Source organism: Mustela putorius, unplaced genomic scaffold, assembly GCF_011764305.1.
Source record: "Mustela putorius furo isolate JIRA1106 unplaced genomic scaffold, ASM1176430v1.1 tig00003834_pilon_pilon_pilon, whole genome shotgun sequence".
Taxonomy (NCBI): domain Eukaryota; kingdom Metazoa; phylum Chordata; class Mammalia; order Carnivora; family Mustelidae; genus Mustela; species Mustela putorius.
In genome coordinates, this window is record NW_025421987.1 from 71312868 (window position 1) to 71330162 (window position 17295).

Sequence of the window (17295 nt, forward strand, 5' to 3'; positions counted from 1 at the left end):
ATATATGAGAGAAAAAGTAAAGCATCTGTATTTAATACGTGAGAGAGCATTTACAGTGGGTTTCAAAAGTTATATGGCATTTTCATAGGTATTATCATAGTTTTACTTCTCAATATTTCGATGAAGTATCATCGTATTCATTTCCAAATGAGTAAGAGACACAAATGTAAAGTGAGTTGTATAGTGGTGGAACTAGGTGTCAAACCTAGATTCTCTGAACTAATATTTTATTGCCTTATAGTTGTTTTCTGCCTTGTACAGTGGCCGTGTAAAGAATGAAGTTATTGGTTCATAACAAATGATCTCCTCTGATATTTTCTCCAGTAGTCTAGCACATTTCTACATTCCTCCTTTCTTTCTCTCCATAACCAGTGATGAATAGTATAAAAAAAACATGGTTAGACCTCAGGAGATTCGTAAAGGTCAAGAATTTTGTTTTGAGGTTCATAGTTTGTTCTCTAGTGACTAGGGATTCAATGGATTGCCCAAGCCTTGAAATGAAACCACATGCACCAATTTAAGCAAAATCCTAGAATTAAAATCATGTATAGAGTTATTCCTCTGGTGTTATCTAAACTCTTCAAATAAATATATTATTATTATCCTTCATGAGTAATTCTATAATCTCAAGATGAGATCATAAAATCCAGAACATTGTTTAAATGTACTTCCTAATTATATTTAGGGCATGTATGAATTTCTCAGAGATGTTGATTAATGCCATATCTTAGGTTAACCTATAGAGAATTACATTAAGCTTGGGACCTACAGAAAAATCGACAGATTTGCTGTGAAAGCTAATTGCAATAAGAAGCTTAGGTCATTCATTTCACAAAGCTTATTGATTTGAAAATCAGTATGATACATAAGATGTGTGTGCACTTTTTGGGTAATTTTCACAAAGCAAACACAGTCTTTTAAAAATAAAAATACACACACTAAATTGAGTCAAACATTTGGTTTAAAGAAAGATGTCTATAAAATAAAGCACTTCTAATTTTGCTTCTTTACTCTGCACCGTGGCCGCCTCTGTTTAGTATTTGCTTTGTTCTTGAAAGCAGTGTAAGCTATTATTAAAATTGCATAAAAACAGATTAAATGTATCACATGATTTTAGAATAGAAGAATGTTTTAAGAAAACAATCAACCATAAGGAGCCCAAATTCACAAATTTTGTTTAAAGATAGAAATTAACAGCTTATTTGCGTAGCTAATTTAATAGGCCTTTTATGTGTTTGCAGTTCTGTTTTATTTTGTCCTACAACCAGAAATGCAACACTGCTCTTGCAAACATCATATTTAATTCTTGAAGAGACTGCAGTATGTCATTACAGATGGATTGATAGCCTTGATGATATCATTGAACTTTTGTCATGCCTAACCTGGAAGACTTGCTATATGTCAGAGAATTTTTGTCATTCATCTTGCTTTTGAAAGGCCAAATTTATTTGCAACCTTGAATGACATTGGACACATGAAACAGCCTGAAATCTATCATGCAGTGAGTATCTTATAAAACTGCAATTTAAAATCCTCAGTATTGACTTGGTTTTTAGAACCATCTTCAAAGCCAATGACTTTCAAATTTTTTTACTTATAATCACTGATTTTCAGTTGATAACAATAACTTCATATTTTCAGAGTACATGAGGTCACCGTATATATACCATGCCTTATTATTTGCTTTTTAAAGAAAAGTAGAAAACAACAGAAGCATAAATGTATGTGTATGTTTTATGTTTATTAATATCAGTATGTGGTTGGCCAGTAAACACGCACTAGTAATGAAGTCTATCCTTTGGTGGAATTATTCAACCAATTTAAAAAAAATTATGTATAAATACAGCAGAGTTGCTTGAAAACAGTGCTATCAGAGAAAAAACAAAATTGTTTTTGAGCTTTCTCTGTTGTAGTACAGGAAATGTGATATATATTACTATAAATTTATTCCATCCATGTTAAAGCTGAATTCATGTTCAACATAAATTAAGCAGGAAAGCCAATTGAGTGCCTACTCTGAACCAGGTTTGAGTTCTCAAGCATGTGATAATAATGGCTAATGGTTAGCTAACAAATAATAATAGCTGCTCTTTATAGAACTTACTTTATGTTAGAAACTGTGCTAAGTATTTTAAATGTATTATTTAATTTGATTCCCACAGAAGCATTATAAAGTAATTACTTCTTTTTCTTTAGTGTACAGATGACAAAACTAAGCACTATGAAGTTAGCAACAAACATTTCATAAAGGGGTTTACTCTTATGTTCACTTGTACTCTGACAGATGAAGACTTAAGCCAAATAAGAACTACTCTATTCGAAATTGTGTCCAAGGAAGTGGCCTGTCTGTTACATTTAGCTGTCCTTAAAGGGTTTCTACTTTAGACCTAGCAGGAGGTTCTTGGTGTAAAATGTGTGACATCCTTTCCTTTCATCAAATCTTTAGTACATAAGCATGGATCAAATTTTCATAAGAACACATGGTCTCTCATATAACTTCCACTGAGCGTCTTCTAGAATGCTGTCCTTATCATTTGAATGTGAAGATGCCTTCAGAGACAAAAGACACTGGCACGCATTGCTGTTTTTTCAAGTATGGACCATCCACAGAATTGGATGATATAGCCCTGGCCATGGGAAATGAACTGAATAAAATGCCAACATTCTGTATCACTGAGTATTCTTAAGCTTCTCACAAAACACTTTAAGAAGTAAAATCTTAAAACTTATTCATTTAAAAATTTAATAATTTAAAAATTATTTCATTTTTTAAAAAACACACTATGTAATTCTAAAATTCAAGTGACTACACTTAAAGTGATATAATTGTGCACCATGGCAGAGTGTATAAAAAAGAAAGAGAGGTGCTAGGAACCTTTTAGCCTTAACTTTAATTTTTTTTGCATTCATTGCACTATTTTTCTCAAAGTATACTTATTACAAAGAACTTGTGAAACAGGCAAATACAGGACAACAAAACAAAACAAAAGATCATCAACTTCATTCAGAGATAGGTACTTTTAGCATATTTGACTGTGTTCTTACTTTTTTTGCTAATAAGATATATTGATACTTAAAGGTAAGAAGATAAGTAGAATACATATGGGGTTACCACTACATATACACATATATATATATATATTTATACATACATACATGCTTAATATGTTGTGACATATGCAGAGGTGAATAAATAGTTCCCTGGAATGTGAGTGTTAATTCTTGAATAGTGGTCCTTTGTTTGGATGTATTATAATTTACTTAAAATTCTATTATATGATATTTAGTTTCCATTTTTCCTCATCTGATTTTAAAAATACATGAATCACTAAGGACACTTGTAATTTTTTCCCTTGGATATATTCTTGAAGTAGAATTACTGAATGGAGAAGTTCCGATTTTTTAATTTTCTTTTTTTAAATTGAAGTATAGTTGACACATAATGATACATTACTTTTAGGTATGAAACATAATGATTGGACAAGTCTATATGTTAGGCTGTGCTCACCACAAGTGTAGCTACCATCTGTCACCATACAATGCTATTATAAAACCACTGACTATATTCCCTATACTGTACCTTTTATTTCTGTGACTTATTTATTCCATAGCTGAAAGCCCATACCTCTCTCTCCCCTTACCTATTTTGCACATCCCTTGACCCCTGTCCCCTCTGGCAATCACCAGCTTGTTCTCTGTATCTATGGGTCTTTTTCTGCTTTATTTGTTTTGTTATATTGATTCCACGTGTAAGTGAAATCACATGGTCTTTATCTTTGTCTGACTTATTTCACTTAACAATATCCTCCCAGTCCATCCATGTTATCACAAATGGCAATATCTCATTCTTTCTTTATGGTTGAGTTAATTTTCCATTGTATATACATATACTATATCTTCACTATCACTTGAGTTGCTTCCATAGGTTGGTTATTATAAATAATTCTGCAGTAAACATAGGAGTGTATAGACCTTTTCAAGTTGATGCTTCTTTTTCCTTTGGGTAAATATCCAGTAGTGGAATTATTGGATCATACAATATTCCTATTTTTAATTTTTTGAGGAACCTCCATACTGTTTTCCATAGTGGCTGCACCATTTATATTTCCCACAATACTGTATGAGGATTCCATTTTCTCCACATCCTTGCCAATACTTTTTTTTTTTTTAATTTTATTCTAGCCATTTTGATGACTATGAGGTGATAGCTCATTGTGGTTTTGATTTGCATTTCCCTGATGATGAGTGATGTTGAGCATCTTTTCATCTGTCTGTTAGCCATCTGTATGTCTTCCTTGGAAAAATGTCTATTCAGGCTCTCTCCCCATTTTCTTAATGGAATTATCCTTATTTTTTTTGGTGTTGAATTGTGTAATTTCCTTAAATATTTTGGGTATTAACCCCTTTTTGGATATATTATTTACAGATATCTTCTTCCATGCAGTAGGAAGCCTTTTCGTTTTGTTGATAATCTCCTTCACTGTGCAGAAAGCTTTATATTTTGGTGTAGTCTCAACAGTTTATTTTTGCTTTTGTTTCCATTTCCTGAGGAGACATATCTAGAAAAGTGTCGCTAAGATTGATGTCAAAGAGATTACTGCCTATATTTTCTTTTAAGAGTTTTATGGTTTCATATCTCACATTTAGGTTTAAACTCCATTTGGAGTTTATTTTGTGCATAACACAAGATAATTGTCCAGTTTCATTCTTTTACATGTAACTGTCTGGTTTTCCCAACATCATTTATTGAAGACTGTCTTTTCTCATTGTATATTTTTGCCCCCTTTGTTGGAGATTAATTGACCATATAAGCATGGGTTTATTTCTGGGCTCTTTATCCTTTTCCATTGATCTAAGTGTCTTTTTCTTTTTTCTTTGCCAGTATCATACTGTTTGATTATTTTAACTTTGTAGTATATTCTTGAAATCTGGGACTGTGATATCTCCTACTTTTTTCTTCTTTCTCAAGATTACTTTGGTTATTTGGAATCTTTGTGCTTCCTTATACATTTTAGGATTATTTGTTCTGGTTCTATAGAAAATGCTATTGGAATTTTGATAGGGATTGCATTAAATTTATAGATTGTTTTGGGTAATATGGGCATATTAACCACCATCTGATCTTTGTTGATACTTGAATCAGAAATCATTGCCCAGTTTGTACCCTCACTGGTAAATATGGTTCATCACTTTTGCCACACCCTAAAAAACCCTATACACATTAGCATTGATTTTAAACTTTGTAACTCTGATAGAGAAAGAATGTTCATTTTATTTTAGTTTTAATTTCTTTGCTTGTCGATTAAGCTTAACAACATTTGACATTTATTAGATATTTATATTTCTGATTTCAATTTATTTTATTTTGTTAAACAAAATTTCTGTTTGGGGGAGCTCATCTTTATCTTTTGATACATAGTAATTATTTTATATATTAAAGATTTCTCCCCTTTGCCTTACATGTGTCAATGTTTTTTTTTTTTTATTTCCCTCATTTCTTATTGGTCTTTTAATTTTGGCCTTTCTGAATGGGAGATTTTAAAGTTTATGTGGGGAAGTCTATCAACCTTTTCATTTATGCTTTTTACTACTGGTATTATTTTAGGTTCAACGATATAAAGTATATTTCTAAAATATCTTTTGCTATTTTATGTCTATTAAACTTCTTCCTAAGTAGAAGGAAGAGATTTTAGGTCCTTTTTATACCATTTTTGTACACTAGTCATTTTGACCAACAAAATAATCTAATTATTTAGATATTTTATTTATTATCTTCTGCCAATGGGTAAGTCCTATCTTGCTAGTTTGATTATGAGTTTTTGAAGAGGCCAAATTCTGTCTGATATTTATTAATAATGTACATTTACTGTTAGTTTTAAGTAAAGTAGACATATATGGAAAGGGATCTTTATACATGATACTCATTATTTTAATATTTCAGGAATTTAAACTAGGAATTTTTTTTAAAGATTTTATTTATTTATTTGACAGACAGAAAGATAACAAACAGTTAGAGTAGAAGGCAGAGAGAGAGGGGGAAGCAGGCTCCCTGCTGAGCAGAGAGCCCAATGTGGGGCTTGATCCCAGGTCCCTGAGATCATGACCCGAGCTGAAGGCAGAGGCTTAACCTACTGAGCCACGCAGGTGCCCCCCAAACTAGGAATCTTAATTGATTATTTTCTTTCATATTATCTCATAGATACATACTTGTTCACATTCTTTAGGAGTAAAAGGCCTTACCTCAAACTCCCCCTTAATCAGATATTACAGTCTAGGGAAGGAATTTTCAAATATTTTTAGTAGCAAAAACAACCACTTTATTCAAACAATTTTAAGTTGAGAGCTACCTAATGTGAAAGACAGATTAAAACAATTTTATTTATTGTATTAGCGGTGACATGCTAGGGTACTGCCCTCCTCCTCCTTATCTCCATCCCTTGTACAGGATTTCCTTGAGAGAGGTATGTAAAACTTGATGAAGAAAACTTTGGCACTTTCTGAAAAATTCTGTTAGAGCTTTGTCATCTTATCTAATGACCCTTATATTGAAAACTCATGTAACAATTTGCCATAAGAATTTAATGCCAGCAAAAAATGCATCCTCCCTAAAAAACAAATATTTTCATCTGAAAAGTCACCTGAAAATTATATAAACTATTATATTGTTCTTTGTTTTTTTATTACCTGTCAGAAATTTCAGACCTATTTTTTAAAAGAATGATGGCATCAGCGATATTATAACAAAAACTAAAACTTTAAAAGACATAATTCCACCACTGTTATATGTCAAAATATTTAATTTTTAATTTTTCCAAGATTTCTCCATAAGAATATATGCCTTTAATAGTTGTGATTGAAATGTAGAAATAATTTGTAATCTATTTCAACATAACAGTTTTCCATGTTGTTTTATAGCCATTATAATTACAACTTGTAATGGCTGCACTGAAGTGACATATTTAATGTATTTTGAAATTCCTATATTGGTGAACATTTAGGTTATAAATGGTTTGCTTAATATCTGTATTATCTTCAGTTTTCCTTTTAATGACCTTAGTTTTTTGAATAAATGTAATTTTGTATAAGTTCATCAGTTTATAATGAGGTTTTCATGATACTGTGAATGTTAAAGTGTCTAACACAGTCAAATTCTTATGGAATATATTTTTTGATAAATTCTTAAGAGTAGAATTACAAGACTCTTGATATACAATCTATTCCAACATAAATGCTCTTTTCAGCAACCAAGCTTAGAGAATAATATCCAAACTGGTATATAAACTTACACTCTAGTATTTCTTAGGAATTCAATCTTCACTGATCTTCCTATGATATCCTGTAGCACAAAGCTCAGGACCTATTTATAGAGTCTTAATCATTTCATGATTATTAGTCTTGAATACCTGGCTTGTTGACTGAGTCAGATTGTTAAGAAAAATAAACAAGTTTGCACTGACCCAATTAATGAGGTTTTCTTTGGACTACTGTAAGGAAAGGTAAGGAAGATCAAGAAATAGTGTGAATAGGATTTCTTTTACTGGCTATGATGGCGTAAATATTAGCAGACCAATTCTCTAGCTGGGAAAAGCTTAAAACGTTGCATATAATATAAAAATCACTCACCTGAAGACAACAGAGAATATCATAGCAGTCAGGAAAGTCAGTGAGGTGACTCAGGGTAAACCCCTGAGGGGTTGATTCATAAGTAACATAATGGGACAAGCTGAAAAGGTGAAAAGAAAGTGGATGCTAATGAGGGGAAAAGATACACAGGAGCTAAGGAGATATAAATTGGAATTCAAATCTATCATGGAAGCCAAAATTTGATGGATCAAGATACTGAAGAGAATGTATGTTAGTCAAAGTCAAATAAAAGACAGAAACCACAGCAAGTATTTGATCGGGGGAGAAAAGTACTATAGATAATTAATTAAAAACTGAAGATCAAGTACTCAGAAAGATAAAGAGAATGGAAGAGAATATAGGAACAGCAGATGGAAGGGAACAGCCATTATGTCTAGGACTGAAGGAGCTTATCCAAGAACAGAATGGACTTGGAAGCATTCTCCCCTTGCCCACCCACCAGGCTGAAATTCAGATCTTGGTGAGGGTATGACTATGGCCCACAGGATGGCATAAAGCTTTTCAGAGGTGCTGCTGGCAGGGATAGTGGGCAGGAGCCTTTGCTGGTGGTAGCAGTGAGCTTCACTGAGAAGCTGCCTGTACTATCTTTTGGGCTCTGTACTATCTTTGTAGTTTTTTCTGCAAAATCTAAAACTATTCTAAAGTTGTATAAAAGTTTATGTAAAAATTAAAGTAAAAGCATATCAGTTCCTGACACACAAAACCTGAAAAAACAAAAACAAAAACCCAGAAGATCCACATGAAAAGACACTAAAAGCAATTTTCAGGCAGAGGGAACATTATTCCAGAAAGAAACACAGAAGTGCAGGAAGTAGTAATGAATAGCAGAAAAGATAAATATATGGATGTCTAAGTTATTATTTTTAAAATTTAATTTAATTTAATTTTTTTCATTGTTCCAAAATTCATTGTTTATACACCACATTATTGACTATATAAAATAATAATAAGTGTTACGGGGTCTAAAGATTTGAAATTAAAAACCATGATAGCAATAGCATAAAAGCAGGAAAAGCATAAGTGGAGTTAAAATGTAAGTTCTAGCATTGCCAGGGAAGTAGTTAAAGTACTAATTTATATTAGAATTTAATAATAGATGTTTTAATATCTAGAGTAACTACTCAAAGAATAATAAAGGATGTATAACTGACAATCTAATATAGAGTGCAAATAGAACAGTAAAATAATAAATTCAAGAGAACAAAGTAGTAGAGAGCAAAAGTAACATAAAATATGTAGAAATTTAGAAAAATAGTAAAATAACTTTAATCCAAATATGTCAGTAATTACATTAAAGTCAATGATATAATATCACAGCTTAAGGATATTGGAATATTTAAAAATAACACATATAGACAAATATAAATATATAGATATAGTTTCTTGAATATATGCATATAGAAAAAGTTAAAAGTTTAGAGCATAAAATGTCATGCAAACACAAACCAAAAGAAAACTTATAAAACTATACCAATATCATTAAACCTCAACTTTAATGAAAGAAATATAGCTGTATCTAAAGAAGAGCATTTTAAAATAACAAAGCGTTAATTTGCTAGGAAGATGTGGCAATTCTAAATTTGTATGTCACTTACAATAGAGCTTCAAAATATATAAAACACAACTTGTAGTCATAAAAGGACAAACATAAAATCATGTAGATTTTACTAACCTATACAATAAACATATAAAAAAGTCCTTAAGGATACAATGATACAATGATATGAAAAACATGATTAATAAACTCAAACTCATTAAATATACATATTTGTACATATTTGAAATATGTATATAAAATACGTATATACATGTAATATGTCTATTGCATATATATTTAGAGAAAATGTAGCACCTCAGAATTGTAGATCTTATTTTCCAGTAAACAGAGATTTTTTTTTTAAACCAAAATTGACAATATGCTGGAATATAAAGCAAACCTTAATAAGTTTTGAAGAATTGAAGTCATGTAAGTTATGCTGTGTAGCCGGCCAAATTGATACAGCGTTTTATATGAACAAGATGATTGGAAATACCACAAATGTTTGAAAAAACCTTCAAAATGTATCTTGAAATAACCCAAAAGAAGGGTTAGTGTAGATTAGGAAATATTTTGAATTGAGTGATGACACATTATAACACAAGAAAACCTGTGGGATATGGCTAATAATTTATTTTTAGGAAAATTTATATTACTGGGGTATGCTCTGTCCACGAACGCTGCCATCAATTTCTTTCTTTCCTGGAAACGGCAATTCCCACATTGTGGGAAGGAATTTCTCCAGATCCTAGACTCTCAGTTGGCCTGGACTGCTTTAACCAAAAGATATCTAAGAAACAATCCAATGTACTTCAAAGATTATGTCATAAGGAGCTTTGTAGCTTCTGTTTGGATCTCTTAGAAAATCTCTCTGAGGAATGATAACCACCTTGTAAAATGTCTCTACCTTTAGACCACCATTTAGTGAGAAAGTCAAATTTGGGCACGTGGAGAGAGATATCAATGCCCCACCAACCACACAAATATTCCAACCATCTCAGCCCCAATCCCAACATATGAGTTAAAAGGCCTTATGTAAGCTTAACCCTGACTGTCACTTGACTGCTACCATACTTGAAATCCCAAATGAGGACCATCAAACTGAATCCATCAGTCCTCAGAAATGTGAAAGATAACAGTAGATTGCCTTTCTTTTTCTTTCTGCTTTCTTTTTGTTGTTGTTGTTGTTGTTAATTTAATTTTATTTTTTTAGTGTTCCACGATTTATTATTTATGCACCACACCCAGTGAGATCAAGAGTCAGACACTTAACTAACTGAGCCACCCAGGCACCCCAGTCAATTGCCTTTTTAAATAAATTTGGGAGTGGTTTGTTACCCATTTTAGATAACCAGAAATATTTTAAAAGAAGAAAGTCTAAAAATAAATGATATAAATTTCCATCTCAACGACTTAGAAGCAGAGCAGTGAAAGAAATCTAAAGAAAGTAGAAGGAAAGCAATGATAGAGATCACAGTGCTAATGTAATTAAATGGAAAATGTGGAATACTGAAAAACCAATAAAGCCAAAAATTTGTTTTTTAAAGATGAAGATAGATAGATAGATAGATACCAAAGCTGATCAAAAATAATAGAGAAGATGCACACTTATTTCAGGAATAAGAAAGGGAACCTCACTATAAATTAGACAGACATTAAAAAGATAGTGTGAGACTATTGTGAACAACTTAACAGCAATATATTTGAACATTTACATGATAAAGACAAATTCCTTGAAACAATCTTTTTACATGTTTAAATAAAAATCTGAATATTCTTGTATTTGTTAAAGAAACTGAACCTGTAATTAAAAACTGTGCACACACACACATACACACATACGCATAAGTACACAATCATAATCCCAGGCCCAGATGGAATCACAGATGAACTCATCCAAACATTTAAGTAAGAAATGACAACAATCTTATATAGATTATCTCAGAGAATAGAAGAAGAGGAAAAACCTTTCCCAGTTGTTTTGCGTATCCAGTATGATCTGGATGCCAAAATCTAACAAGGATATTACAAGAAATAAAAAATATAGATAAGTTGTTCTCATAAATATAATCTCAAAAATTCTAAACAAAATATTGGCTAACCGAATCCAGAAATATATTAAAAAGGTACTGTATCATGACCACCTTTACTTCAGGGATACAAAAATCAATCAGATCTATTTATTGCATTAACAGAATGAACAAGAAAAACCATATAACTATCTTTATTAACATCTATTTATAATACAAATAGTAAAGAAACTAGGGGTAGAAAGGACATTTCTTAATCTGATAAAACTAATCTATAAAAAAAATCCCAACTATGTGCACGTCATATCTAATAGTGAAATGTTAAAAAAAAAAAAACTGTCCTTTAATCTGATAAAACTAATCTATTTTAAAAACCCAACTATGTAGACGTCATGCTTAACAGTTAAATGTTAAAAAAAAAAAAATCCTTCTGCATTCAGAAGGCAAAGACGATCATTACTACCACTGCTATTTAACATTCTATCTAGGGGCGCCTGGGTGGCCAGTGGGGTTGCTTATGGGATCATTCTATCATTGGGCTCCTGCCCAGCAGGGAGTAACCAGTAATCTCTCTGCCTCTCTGCCTACTTGTGATCTCTCTCTGTCAAATGGACTTAAAAAAAAAAAATAATTGAACAAACATTCTATTCACCCCCAAGATGTTATTTTTAACTGGACAATGGACAAAAATATCACAAGCAAAACAAGATGTTATCTAAATGCACAATAACATGAAAATGTGCTTCAACTAACTAGTCATCAAGAAAATGCAAATTAGAGATTGTGATATGATAATATACATTCTCCCAGAAGAGTAAAAATAAAACAAAACAAAAGAGACTATCCCCGATGTTGGCAGGGATGCATGAGTAGCATCTGGTATCTAATATACCATTGGTGAGAGTATAACTTAGATCCTAACTTCTTTAGAAGACTATGTGGCTATAACTACCAAAGCCAAGCTATCATACTTTTTGACCTAGCAATTCCAGCCCTAGATATATTACACAACAGAAGTGCACACGTTAGTTCACTGAAAACAGTTCTGAGAATGTTTATAACAGCACTCTTGACCCCCAAATAAGAAAATATCCAATATCTCATCAGCTATGAAATGGGTCAATTAAAATTGTGGTGTATTTATAGAATTGTATAATATACAGGAATGAGAATGAACAAACTGCAAGTGTATGCAACAACATGGGTATATCTCAGAAGCAGAATGCTGAAAGACACCAGACACAAGGGCACCTGGGTGGCTCAGGAGGTTAAGTGTCTGCCTTTGGCTCGGGTCATGATCCCAAGGTCCTGGGATTGAGCCCCATGTTGGGCTCCCTGTTCAGCAGGGAGTCTACTGCTCTGCTCCCTCTCTTTCTGCTTCCCGCTGCTTGTGCTATGTGCTTAAGCTCTCTCTCTCTTTCTCTGTCTCAAATAAATAAATAAAGTCTTTTTTAAAAAAAGAAGCCACACAACAGAAACACAAATACAATATGATTCTGCCTATATAGTTCAAAAAGACAAAACCTGTAACCCTTAGTGATTAAAGATTGAGCTCATTGCTACCTTCAACCAGGCAGGGTAATGTTCTCTTTAGTGTGGTTACATTGGTCTATTCTATATCTGAAAAACTCACAACAGTATACTTAGAATTTATATATTTTTCTGTGTCTATGGCACATTTCAATAAAAAGTCACCTAAAAACAAACAAAAGCGGTCTCAACACCTGCGCAGCCATGCTTCAGACCATAACATCCAGTCAGGGAGCACCACAGCTCACTCTGCCTGTCAGTTCTTCGCTCCTCCAGGATCAGTGGTGCCCTGTCCTCATGGTTCCGCAGTCAGGACCACTCAGCCCTTCTTTTTCTGTGCTTCTACTTTGTCAGCTGCTTCTGCTCTTTTGGATGAACACATTTTCCTTTTGACTCTCTCTCATTTTTACCTGCTCCTCCCCACTTCCTTCGTGCCCTTTCTACCCTCTCTGTCTTCCAGCCACACTCATCTCCTGAGGCAAAGATTTAGTAGGTCAGTTAGGGAACATGGAGGTGAGCAGCCTCTTGTGAGCAGGACACATCACTCTCAAATCTTCAGACGTGTTGGGATGCTTATTACCTATAAACTGGATGACGGGGAGACCTCTGTAAAGATAGGCTCTGGCCGCAGGTTTAGAATGGAGTGTGGACATGTCCAGTACATGGACGCAACCAAATCACACTTCCTTGCGGTCCTCAACCCCACCTGGATTTTGACCACTGGAAACCTTGGAACTATGTTTCTACCTCTACCACCCTGCCCAGCACAATGTCAGATATATAGCAGGGGTACTCAATAGTTATTTACTTGAGAAGCCAGTAACAACCTTTTCTTAATGGACAAATAGGCAACCTAGTATTCTGACTCACTATCTGTGAGTCATCAAATGATGACTTGAATATGAAATTTCTGGACGTATATTGTAAGTCTCCAAATTCCATAAGACTAAACAACTCCTTAGTACACTGTTCAAAAATATTTCAAGTGCCAAAGGCTATGACCTGCCTTTTCCTTTACGTCAAAATTAGAGTACATTAGTTCTAATTAAAGTAAGATATTGTAGTGTTATCTCATTTAATCTGAGGTCAAGGAATAAAGTCATTCTGTTCTGGTACGTTTTTAAGAGAGCCACTGAAGTCTTTTTATGTGTCTGGTGAGAGGAGGCTAATTCTGTTTAAATATTCAATTGCAGATATAAATGAATGTATCATTGACGGCGTCAGAACCAATGCCGTGATACAATTGGCAGTTACTACTGCAAGGATCAAGCTTGCCAGAAACTGGAGAAAGATGGCAGAGGATGTGAAGGTAACGGTTAGGACTGTCCGCTTACAGATAAGGAAAGAGAGAACATCTATGTAATGCAAAAGAAGGGGTTTGTCTTTTATCCAAAGCCAGTTGAAGTGCCTGTGTTGAATGTTGTCAAGAGCAGAGATCTTCCTCTCATGTCTAGATTACAAAATTGTAACCCTAAGAACACTTCAAGTAGCTTATTATAGGAAACATATGATTATACGCTTTCTTGGTAGTGTCATGTTCTGATTATGGAATTTCAATCGTTCATTTAAATCCCTGGGTAAAGTACATATTTTCGAAAGCATTTTATTTAATTCTAAAGTAAAAATGGTGCTTATCATAAAATACTCATATGTTGGTACAGTGGAAATGGAGGGGCACCAAACCAACAACAGGGGTAGTATTCTTGGTGCAGAATTAGCTTTTTTCACAAACTTCAATTTACTGTCTCCTTTTAAAATTAATTCCTGCCTGCCTTTATTTATTAATTCATCATATGGTTCATTTGACAATCATTGAGTCCCTGTTCTGTAACAGGCATTATTCCATATTCTGCGAATATAAAAATTAATGAGAAATAAATTCTGCCCTGAAGGAGTTTGCTGATTAGAGGCAAAGATTGAAACATCAGCCCAGACCTTACAGAATGGTATTCTACGGCATCATTGCATGGAGTTAAATGCACTGGATTCAAAGAGACCAGGATTGGAATCTCAGTCTCTCACTTAACAATTCAGGTAGTCCTGTGAATTTTATTCAGTCTTGCTAAGACTCTTCTCTCATCTATATTTGGGATAATGGTACTTTGTAAAATCACAAAAGTTGCCATGGGATTAAATAAGATAATGCATCTAAAGCATTTAGCATAGTGGGTGGTATATAGTCGGTGTTCAGATGATAACTATAAATTCAGTTACTGCCCATATTGGGAATATAATGGGGGCCAGAGACTGGTCTCTTTTCTTATTCTCTAAGGAGAGATATTCAAGTTAAAAGGAACGCTGTAGGATGTCTTATTACTATCCTTTCTGATTCCCCCCCATCTAGTCATATTACTAAAATGCTAAAGCATTTTTTTATATCTCTTAGAAGTGTATGTCCTCTAACTATGTTTTCTCAGTGACTTAACAAAAATCCTCCTCATTTTTCACCTGTGACAATGTCTATTTCCGATGGGCCATATGTGAGTAAGTTAGTAGGAGAAAACAAAATAAACAAAGGACATCCAGCTGAAGGCAACTGGGTCTGAGGCTGTAGGTTTGATTGGGACTGCCCAGGCAAGACAAGTTGTAGGTATGCGTAGGTTAGAGGATTTATCAAATTCTCAGGAAGCAGTGTGACTCAGTCCCTTCTGGCAAATTCTGGCAGGCAGCGACAAGAAAAGCCCCAGGTAAGCAGACAGATACTCAAAGGCAACTGCCTTTGGGCTTTCCTGGAATAGGCCACACCCCAAGCAAGGTCCTCTGCCCGGGAGAGTGTAAATTAATAAAGGCAAGCCCTAAATTTACACAGGTTCCTTTAAATCTTTATTACTGCTGAGATTATCTGTCAGTGGTGTTCTCGCTATTGATTCAATATCCCAGAACAGGAGGACTGAAGGACCCCATGGTGTCCTAATGAAAAGTGGGACGGTGACTGCTGAAGACAGCATGGACTACATGATGAGAATATTTCTTGTCACGACCCTTCCTTTCCCTGACAGGCAGCAATTTCTTTGTTTCTTTCAGTTGAGTATTGTTATCACCGTCATCCTTATTATAGATATATTTGAAGTGCCCAGCACAGCAATTAGCCGGTGGTAGGTATAACTATTGCAATTATGTTTATAATAACTATCAGGCTAATAAGTCATGATACACTTTGTACCCCCTAATTCATTTTCCTGCAATTATCTCATATTTAATTGAAGTTAGTTGCTCTTCATACAATCGTCAAAACATTTAGAGAAGTGATTTCCATGGTTTCGCTTAACCCATGTCCTTTTGCACAGACTGAGTCAGAGGGAGGTCAGGATTTGTGAGAATCAGGAGTGTGACCCTGAGCTAACACTGACTTCCTGCTTAGTGAGATGTAGCTCTGGGGATGGTGGTTTGGAGTGCAACATCCTCCAGAGTAAAGAACCAGCTCACAGTCTCCTTACATCTCATAATCTTTTCCTATTCATTTCCTTAAATGGCTGGTAGACGTAGTGATGTTAGAGAACCAGCTTGCTGGATTGTAGAACATACAGTGATCTCAGATTCATTTACATACATAATTAAATAAAAAATAATAGAGGTCATTTTGAAATTGGGTGCATTCTAAAGCCACTGCAAATGAGCATTTCAATTCATGGGGGTGCACTAATGAGTCATTCATATTTATTTACTGGATGCTAACAATAAGGGTTGGTTGGTTTTAAAAACCATTGTATTGAATGCTACAGATATAGAATTAATCTTTTGGAAACACTTTTTTTTTTTTGCACTAATATAAGTTGAATGTAACTTCTTGGAATTGCTTTTTAAAATACGGATCTTTTAGCACTTCATTAATCTTTTCCCATCTTTTATTATTAAAAAATGAAACAAAATAATAAAATAAAATGAAATAAAATGCAGATCAACATAGTAAACATTTGTTGTACTATTAAAATAAATCTGGAGTCTACTTTTCAATGGAAATGAAACATTTGTAAATGGCCTTGTTAGCTATTCTAATTTTTTTATTCTTTTCTCTAAAGATCTATAAACTTGTGGAGAAGGTTTCTGTGATTAGTTCAGTTACGTGGGATTCCTTTTCCTCATGCATAGTGCTGAACTTAAAGCATGGTTTCTTAATTCAGATGACAGGTTGGTTACTATAAGGTGTAAATTAAAAAGGAAAATACAAAGGTGAAAGAACCCCTACTAGTGGACACCCTAGTATATGGTGTGTCTCTTGTACTGTCTCTTAGGTTGGGAATATCTTCTGGGAAAGGGCCATGTATATACATGTATGTACAGACACATATACATATATATTTATGAAAGGACATAGGATTTTTCTTTAATGTGTCAACATGGACTATCATCTTATAGCTTTTCGTATATATAATCATCTTTGCATTTCAAAATTCAACTGGACTTAATATTTCATTTGCTATTAAATCCAATTTGCAATTATTTTTAGGATTTTTACATTCATAACCATAAGTGAAATAGGCCAGTAATTTGTGTTTCTCGTATGTTTTTTTATGGTAGTGATTCTCAACTGGAGTGATTTTGTGCCTCAGAGAC

At 33.6% G+C, this 17295-nt stretch overlaps 1 non-coding gene across 2 annotated transcripts in view; it reads left to right on the forward strand.

The window, feature by feature from the left end:
• The window catches only part of LOC101683078, a 360384-nt gene that overhangs the window by 133486 nt on the left and 209603 nt on the right, over positions 1-17295 (forward strand). The window contains exons 3-4 of one of the 2 annotated variants that reach the window (XR_006609139.1): positions 13935-14050; positions 14634-14775. This is a non-coding gene — a transcript (uncharacterized LOC101683078). The remainder of the gene's footprint in view (positions 1-13934; positions 14051-14633; positions 14776-17295) is intronic. The other variant, XR_006609138.1, reaches the window with a different exon arrangement.